Source organism: Cricetulus griseus (genome assembly GCF_003668045.3).
Source record: "Cricetulus griseus strain 17A/GY chromosome 1 unlocalized genomic scaffold, alternate assembly CriGri-PICRH-1.0 chr1_1, whole genome shotgun sequence".
Taxonomy (NCBI): Eukaryota; Metazoa; Chordata; class Mammalia; order Rodentia; family Cricetidae; genus Cricetulus; species Cricetulus griseus.
In genome coordinates, this window is record NW_023276807.1 from 78,975,334 (window position 1) to 78,985,227 (window position 9,894).

General features: G+C 40.8%; 1 non-coding gene and 1 pseudogene across 1 annotated transcript; both read left to right on the top strand.

Annotated features, from left to right (window-relative positions):
* The first annotated feature begins 2,075 nt into the window (after positions 1-2,075).
* On the top strand, positions 2,076-2,148 carry Trnak-cuu. Its single transcript has one exon. It is a non-coding gene; the product is annotated as a tRNA-Lys (tRNA).
* Positions 2,149-3,163: 1,015 nt separating this feature from the next.
* On the top strand, positions 3,164-4,559 carry LOC100767215 (annotated as a pseudogene).
* The last annotated feature ends 5,335 nt before the right edge of the window (positions 4,560-9,894 follow it).

Genomic DNA, 9,894 nt, shown 5'->3' on the forward strand with positions numbered 1-9,894 from the left:
CCAGGCAAGAGCAGTTTCTTGTCCAAGTGGCTAGTCTTGCCATGTCAAAGGCAAATTCCATAATAAGTTTCTTTGATGCCCATCTTCCTCTCTGAAGTAATTGGTGTTGCCAGGAGCTGTTGTATCTCACTGTCATCAAAACCCCTAGTAAACCATTTTAAATGTCATACTCTGAAGGTCTCTGAAAGGTTTGAAGAATATCTATCCATTTGAAATATATCTGTATATATCTAGTAAACCCAAGTTTTTAACATTTCCTTTGTCAGCATTTCAAGTGGACTCCTAAGTCTGGGATACTCAAAACCCCTCTGTTACTAACACCATTCCCCTGTCATCATCTGCCCCTACCCAGTATATCACCCAAGCCTAGTACCCACTCTTGTTCTGGAGCTTCATGGAACTTAAGTCTATCATCTCTGACCACCTAAGGAAAAAAAAAAACTTCACCCTATGTCTTCCCCCTTTAACACCCTATACTTCCAGTTAGCAGCCCAATGGTCCTACTGCTTATTCAAGATCTCCATCTCATCAACTCTACAGTGGTCCCACTCTACCCCATCATAGCTAACCCTTATATCTGCATTCCACTATCCTCTCAGGGACCTCCCATTCCTTAGTCCTGGACCTCAGGAATGCCTTCTTATCTATCTCCCTCAACATCCAGTCACAAAACACTTTTGCCTTCACCCAGGAGTTTGGGACAGCCCATACATATTTGGTCAGGCTCTGGCCTCTGATCTACTCTCTTTGTCTCTCCCCACATATAAACTTACATAGTATGTAGATGACCTTTCCACTGCAATCTGTCCCTACAAATTAGCCAAACTGAGACTTCCACTCTTTTAAATTTCTTGACCAGCCAGAGCTACAGACTCTCAACATTTAAGGCCTAATTGTCCACCCTTGGGGTCACCAAGTTGGAACTAACCATTTCCCCAAACCATAATGCCATTACCTTAGGTATGAAATATCTAATCAGTCTCCTCTAACAAAGAGGACATTTTATCATTCCTGGAAATAGCTCTCTTCTTATGTTCCTGAATCCCTTCCTTTTCCCTCCTCACCCATCCTCTATATGAAGCAACCCTTGGCCCCTCACATGAACCTCTTCTCACTCCCATGACCAAGCCCTTTTAGAAACTCCAACAGCTCCTGGCACTACACCTTCCATACCTAACCAGTCCTTTTTTCCCTCCATGTAACAGAAAAGGAGGAGTATGCCCTTGGGGTCCTCGGCAACCAACTGGGACCCTCCCTTTTACCTGTGGCATAGCTGTCAAAAAATTGACCTTACCACCCAGGATTGGCACCCTGAATATGTGCTTTAGCAGTTGTCCAGCTCCTCATTCACAAAATCAAAAACTAACTTTTGGGTCACATACCGCTGTCTTCTCTTCCCACAACATGCCCCACCTTTTAATGTAAAAGTTTACAAGGTCTAGTCCCTCCTGGGTTCTTTCTCCCCAGGTGGCACTAGAAGAAGATACTACACTTAGTTTCCAATCATACCCAGCCCTCAGTATCTCAAATCTTCTTCCCTGACCAAACACTAACTACTCCTTATCTCATTTTTTGCATTAAATCCCTAGGAAAACTACTGTCTCATCCCTCACACATACAGAAGGGCACATTACCTCAGGCCATGTATACCTGGCACACAGAGAGCAGCTCCTTTTTACAGAGGGGGCCCAGAAAACAGACTATGCCATAGTGTTAGATATTGAGGTGTTTGAGGCACAGGCCCTCCATGCCCACACCAATAATCTACTAGCTTAACTAATAGCTCTTGCCTGTGCCTTCCAGTTGTTACAAGGTAAATCCCTAAATGTCCACACAGACTTCAAATATGCTTTTCATACCTTCCTGTCCAACACTGCCATCTGGAAAGAGCACAGACTACTTACAACAAGAGGAGGGTCCATAACCAATGTAGGCCAAATTATGGCCATGCTAGAAGTCTCCCTTCCAAGTACAAATCAGACCTGACCTTACTTAACTTCTTAGTTCAGACTAGAATAGGTGTAATAAGGCATCCTTTGGTTCCAATTTGCCAAGATACCACGCCTTTAATCCCAGCCCGGCTAGCTCAGTCGGTAGAGCATGAGACTCTTAATCTCAGGGTCGTGGGTTCATGCCCCACGTTAGGCGCCAACTGAAGATTAATGGGTTGGAGCGTGTGCTCAAAGATGAACTGTGATCCGGGATGGTGAAGTCTCTTTATTCAAGAAAACACCAGGGCAAGACGCAGACCGGAGCGAGGTTACAGGAACCCAGAAAGTGCGGCCAGAAAAAGGCTAGGGTCTTCTGGTGCAGCCCTTAAAAAGCTCCCTTATGTCACACCGGATTTCCTTCACCACGCCCTTATGGGCAAGTCCCGGTTCCACCTGGCACCTGTCCCATGACTATTGGGCGGGGCTAGGGTGTTTCCCTACAACCTTCTTCCGTGAAATCATTACAGATGTCATATCCAAGCCTTAAGTTCCAACTGATGCTGGCTGTTGCCAACATCAATCAATTATTTGGGTAGTGAATCTGGCCATCTACTTTCCATGCAAAGTAAAGTTCAAGGTCTCTGATGTCTGAATGCATAAAGATGAACAGACAATGGTTAAATGACTTGATTGGTAAGATGAGGCCCTTGAAGACAAAATTTAGAAGGAAGTTTGATAAAAATGATAAACTACAAGAGTAGGCAATGGTCTTCTGGGTTTTTTTGATAGGGCTGTCTATGCTGCCTTTTGCAGGACTTTTTGGTCTTCTGGGTTTTTGTTTGTTTGTTTCTTTTCTTTCTGCTGCTCCCAACCTTCCACTCCCATATCACAGGTCTAGCTTTAGCTTGATGTTCTGTCAGGTCCTAGGTTGCCCACCCTCTCTGGTCCTCACTGGCCCTTGCTGTGCTGCTGCAGAGCTGCTCCTAGGCCATCTTAGGTAGCAGCTCTGGCCTGTGAGCCTATTGGCAGGCAGTGCTGCTGGGCCATTTGCAGTGGACGCCTGTAGTTTAAGGGCCTCAGAGGGGATGGTATGAAAGCAAAAATTACATTTTAAGCTGTGATTAGTATGCCTTAGAGATCCATACTATGCCTATGATGTGCAAGCCCCTTGCCCAAGGACAGATAGTTTCTGAAATGCTGGAAGATATTATTTATGGGAGATACCAAGCCACATGTTTTCTTTCCCCAAAGTAAATTTGTTTGATCCATCTGCACCAGATGCATTTGATCACATGTGGGCCGGAGGTATGTAGACAGGAAATATGTCAGGATATATGCTTATCTCTGATTGAACTTTAGGGGAAATGCAATGAATTATGGGTTTTCCTTCTTAAGCACCCACAAAACTTAATTCTGGACTGTTTTCTAAGAAACAGGGTATGGACCTGACCAGGGCCCATCCACCTGACCAGTATCTAATTAAAGTTTGCTTCAAATTTGGTTTCAGATTGGCTTTTAATTCTTGATTGGTGGGATTAACAATGGTCCTACAAAGTCCCTGGTCCCCTTCCAAGAGCATGAAACTTTTATGAAACTGGCTTTGTGTTTTGACGGGATCAACCTGGTGCTATCCTGTAGGTCCTCAGACCAGAGGTGTTCTTTGTGAAGAAAGTTGGCACTGGCTTCTCTCTGATTCTGTTTTCTTTCTAGTTCTCACTTCACCTTCCATCCTGTCCTCATTCCCTAGACTGATAGAGTAAGACTGTCTTGATATTCCCTCCTGATGTTCTAAAAGGCAGTGGAGAACTAATATCAGAAGAACAAATGTTCACTTTTAGCCAACAAAGGCATTTTTCAAAACTCAATTTTAGGTAATCTGCCCTTTAACTCCAAGCCACCAACAGCATAATAACTTCTTTGATTTCTCATCATCTCTTTATTCACACCAGTAACTTACCAATGCACAATTCAAATTTCAAAATGTAGGCTTGCCTAGAGCTGTGTCCTTACAGCCCCTGATATATGGAACTGTGAGACCAATACAGACATTGATCTCCCCATTACTTTGAGGAAGAAAGAGAATAAGCAATGGAAAAAAAAAAAACATGGTTCTTGATGGTAAGTGGCAGCATTTCCATTTACCCCACCAAAAACCAACTATAATTAACCGATAATAAAGCTGACTGGAAATATTCCAATGCCACGATTCTTTCATACATTCTATATAACAGAGATAGTCAGATGTGCTACACATCTTTGAGAAATTTCACTATTGGAACTTAGAGAAATCATACTGCCTGAGGCCAAAGATAACTTGAGTCAGCAGATAACAGAGTTGTTTGAAACTTGCCAGGAGCAAGCAGGTGACTTGAAGACAAAAAGAACTCTATAGCGCACAGCTGCTGTTCCTGTGAAGCAGATATTTTTGTTTTTTAGTTGGATCATCTTAAAATGGATTTGATGCTCAGAGAAGTGATGGTGATTTATGCTTAGTTGCTAAAGAAGAACAATGTGTTTTTTCTTTTTCCTTTTCTTTTTCAGGTAAATCAGAAGACTGAAGCATGACATATACTGACCTCAGTCCATAAACACTTCCATACTAGACTTTCCGGCTGCTTCATTCCCTAACTCCCTGCAGAGCCAAGAGTGTGCTCTCAGACATCATATGAAGTATCCAGCTCTCATGTGCTCTTCAAATACCGGCACATTAGGGAGGGGGACATTCATTCCCTTCCCTTCTGTACCTGATGGTAGCCAATAGCTCTCACATAAGTTTATATCCAAGATGCTATGTGGGCTGAAAAATATGTCTCCACTAGAAGTGCTTCTTTGCTCTGGGTTTCAGTATCCCACTCCATTAAAGAAGGTGCTCAGATCCAAACAATGGGTAATATGAGGACAAAGCCCAAATCTCTAACATCTATGTAGAGGTCAACTGGACATGGCCATCGAACGTCTGAAGAGGCAGACATAGAAATCAATTCTACTTCCTTTATTCCCACACAAGTATGGATCCCAGGAGCAATAATCTTCCTATGTAAAATATTCTTAATCTACATATATTTCTAGGGAATACAACTGAAAACACAGATATTTCCTTAGAAAAATTGAAATTTAAACTTTTAACGAAACAAAACTCTGGAGCTAATGATAGTTGTGAGCTGCCATATGAGTGCTGAAATCAGACCTTGGTCCTCTGCAAAAGAACCAACTGCTCTTAACCACTGAACCATTTATGCAGCCCCTATCCTCTTCCCTTATGAACAAAGAATTATTACCCCAAAAATCTAAGGCTCAAGGCTACTCAAGACAAAGTGTAAAAGAAAGAGCAGAGCAAGGTAAAGGGGTTCCAGGTGAACAATTATTTCAAGAGCTAAAGGAATCTCCTGTGGTTTTAAAAGCAGTAAAGATCATAGCTATGGTTAAAAGCTTAAGGTAATTTGTAGAATTTGCATGATATTGCAATTTAAATAAAGATCTTTCATGTTCCTGCTGAGTAGGACAATAACCTCTCCTCTTCAGGAGACTGTCACAGTAAGAAGGAAGGGGTAGAACAAGACCACACACTTTAGGAGAGCAGGTGGGCTGCAGAGAGCTGAATAAGCAGGGATTAACTTGTGCAGGTGTCTTCCCTTTGACTTCCTCCTTGATGCTCCTCTAAAGCAACCGACATTTTGTAGGTTTGCAACTTTTTTTTTGGTCTTGTGTTAATTAAAACCCTTTTTGGATTCTAAATATGTAACAACAGCTTAAAACAAGACTAACACAGTCTTTTATACAGTTATATTTTTCCTATCGTTTTGAATTTACTCCTGAGAATTGATGGCAGACACTTGACATTTTATAGTATTTTAGCAAAACCACTTTTTCTTTGAGATGAGGTAAGCCAGTTCAGAGGCATCAAGGGCAGTATGGCATCATGAGGGACAGAAAGAGGATGAGTACAGTGTCCTTGTCTTAAGACTTGCCCTGGCACTCTTCCCCTACAGACCCTCGCCTCTCCATCAGAACCAAGTAAGCAGTTTTCTGGTCAAAACACTCCCAGAAAAGCTTTAGTTGTTCCCTTTTATATATTTCCAATTCTTACTGGTTTTATTTTGAGAAATATCACCAATAAAGAAAATGTATTCCTCTGATGTAAAGTGGAAGTTTTTGTCCCACAGCAGCTCACAAATAATCACTCAGAGGCTTAATGTTAATTATAATGCTGGGCTAATAGCTCAGGCTTGTTATTAGCTAACTCTTATATTTTAAATTAACCCATATTTCTCTTATCTGTGCTTTGCCACATAGCTTGGTAACTTTTCTCAGTATAGCATGCCCATTTTACATCTCCCTGTGACTGCTGCTGACTCCAGACTCCACCTGTCTTCTTCCCAGTCCTTAGTTTGATTGTCCCACCTATATTTCCTGCCTTGTTACTGGACAATCAGCTTTTTATTAACAATGAGAGCAACACATTTTCACAGCGTACAGGGTTATTCCACAGCACTATGACATGCTGTATTAATATGGTGTGTTTAAGCTGAAAATTAAAGACATTATTTGGAGATAATCAAAAGTAAAATTTTGGTGAAGAATAGGTATTCATATTGAGTTCCTTTAAAGAAGACTTATGTTCTACAATGAATCACTTGTTAAAAACAGGACAGTCAATTGCAGGCTCTTGCTATATTTCAAATACATCTGATTTAAACCTAAGAGCCCTGGTTTCTCAAAGAGCAAAAAGAATAAAAAAGGCCTTCAAGCTTACAGACTTTGAATTTCCATGACATCCACCTTTTTATCCCACATGCTTCATGACAGGAGCACATAGCCTCCTAAATCAGTAACTGGAAGTATAGATGTTAGCAAAGGGGACATTTCTTTGGATGACTGAAGTAGTTACTCAAAACATAAACACCTGGGACAGCTCAGAAAGCATGTGTCTCAGTCTCCAAGACAGAACCATGCTCAACATGCCAGGAAGATACTTAGCATTTTATTAAATACAATGAATGCCTCTAAACTCACATTATACCTGCCCCTTATTAAAAAACAAAACAAAACAAAACAACAACAAAAAAAAAACCAAAAAACCCAATCCAATTATAACTGGACACAAAGTGCAGCATTGGATCCTCAGTGTTCTCATACTAGCACTCTAGTCCAGATCTTGCCCTCAACTCTTAGAGAGAGTGAGAGTTGACACTTATCTAAGAGGAGTCACTTTTTGTGACACTCTCTCTGGATCTCAGTGCCAGTCATCCCATTCCCAAGCAGTCTTCTTGTTTGTTAACCCATTCAAATCTCTCCAAGTCAATTCACTTAAAATTTACAGTGTAGAGTATGTCTGAGAATGTCAAGGTCTTTAGGAATTTTAATTGATCAAATAACTTACCAAATGAAATGAGATACTGGTCAACTGAACAGATTATTTACAAATATGTCATACTTTCAAGTTGTGAGATCTCTAAAACTATAATCAACTAAACCTATAATTTAACTTCATATTGTTTATATACCTTTTGATTCTATCAATCACACGGGGATTTTTTTCTCCTTTACAGTAAGAATTGTTAGAATTTAGAGTTAAAGAAAGAAATCATTCTTCCATTTGCTGCTTATAATTTATCTCTGGCCATGCATGCTGGGGGTGCATGTAAGCACTTGGATTCCTATGAATCTGAGGGCAGTATGGAGATCCTATAGCATTTTCTTTTTTTCTTTTTTTTTGAGACAGAGTTCTCTATATAACTGCCATAGCTGTCCAGAAACTATCTCTGTAGACCAGGCTGACCTCAAACTCAGAGATCTGCCTGCTTCTGCCTCCCAATTGCTGGGATTAAAGGTGTGTACCACCACCACATGGCAGCATTTTTCTTTTTAAAGAAAAGATAAAGGAAAAGATTCTGTATACATAGCTTGAAGTAGACTCCATGAAAACTTAGAATACTATGAAATTGACCTTAATAAAAGATGAAATACAGTCTATCATCTGTACATGAAATGTAGCAGATCACTAAAAAGAACTGAACTAAGCTGTCACATGATAGAATAACTCAATTGCCTTAGATTCGTTGCTATCTTTTAAGTTGAGTAGAAATATGTAAAAACAAATGTTACCAGGAATGAATGATTAACCCCCCCCAAAGCATCCATAAGTTGGATATTAAGGTGGGATTTCAAATAATATGTATTGTGGCAAAAGCTCAGATGACAAAAGTGCTCAGGGATTCAAATTTGTTGCAACACAGCTTCACAATCACTGAGCTTTCCAAGAGCAGAAACCATTCCCTTTTCATCAGAAAATCCTTCTCTTTTCATCTGCCCAATGCAGAGCCAAAACTGATCTTGTTGGAGGCATACAAATTCCATGGAGATGGGCAAATTCCATGGCATCTGGACCAGCTGTTTCATCCAAACTGCCTCTCCAGTGGAAACTCTAGATAGAGCCTACAGTAGATACATGGCTCAGCTGCTCTACCCAGTGGCCTTGGTGATTAGAGATGGCAACAGCTTGACCAAAAGTTCCTGATTCAGTCACCTCCAAGGAGTAATTACATCAATTAGTTATGCAGCATTTTAGGAAATCCACAAGATGAGCTATGTTCATAAAATGTGATATTACTGGTTCACTTTATGAATTGTAAATTTATTTGGCTTTTGTAGATTTTAATGAAACTTAAATTGTTAGGGAAATTATTTTTTCTTTAATTTGTCAAAAAATGTTTTCATCTTCATTACCTGAAGTTTGTTCTACTAAGGAAAGGTTCTATTGGGAAATAAAAAGTTTCCATGACTAAATGAGCTTGACCAAGGGTCCTGCTAAGACATCTCTTAATGTCACTAGAATAAAAACAAGCCCTAGAGATTTCATCTATTAAAAAAAGAGAAAGTATTCAATTTATTTCCTCTTTCCTTCCTTCCTTTGTTCTTCCCTTCCTTTCTTTCCTTTCAGACAAAGGGTCTCTCTACATAGCCCTGGCTATTCTGGCACTCACTATGTAGACAAGGTTTGCCTCAAACTCACAGAAAACTACCTGCCTCTGTCTCTCAATTGCTGGGATTAAAGGCATGAGCAAAACATGACTGGCCATAAAAAATAATTAATGAATTAAATAGCAATTAAATGATTCTTAATGATATTCTGCTGTACTCAATAGATTGGTGCCTAGTGCAGTCAACGTCAGAGAGGATTCCTCAGGTTGCTGATATGAGTGGATGCTGAGACCCATAGCCAAACATTAGGTGGTGACAGAGCCCAGGTTGGAGGTCTTCATCACATCCCTCCTCTCAGAGCTCAGGCGATCCCATGGAAGGGGAGGAAGACAAATTTTGGGAGCCAGTGAGTATAGCCTGAAGAATCTATTAAGCAGGGCTCACAGAGACTGAAGCAGTAATTGTAGAGCCTGCATGAGTCTGTACTAAGTCTTATCCATGTAAGTTATAGTTGTTGGCTTGGTGTTTTTGTGGGACTCCTGACAGTGGAAGTCAGGATATCACTGACTGTTTTGCTGGCTCTTGGGATCCCTACCTCCTATTGGTTTCCTGGCCCAACAGTCATGTGAGGACTTCTGCTTGATCTTATGGCTTGTGAGATGTTCAGTTGATGTCCCTGGGAAGCTTGCTGTTTTCTGGAGGCAGGGAGACTGAGAGAGAGGTGGATCTGGGGGAGAGGGGAGCTAGGGTGGGAACTGGGAAAAATTAAAATAATAAAAAAAGCATGCACCACCACACCTGTCTTCAAGCTTTCCCTTGAGGCTATGGGGACAGTTAAGAATGGATACACAACACAGAGTATTAACCACTATATGATCATGGCCAATGTCCAGAGATATACTAGGATGACCCCATCTAAGAATCTAAGCAGTAGGGTAGAGGCTATCTTGAATGCCCTTTCCCTATAATGAGATTGATAACTACCTTGTATGCCATCCTAGATCCTTCATCCAGTAGCTGATGGAAGCAAAAGCAGACACTG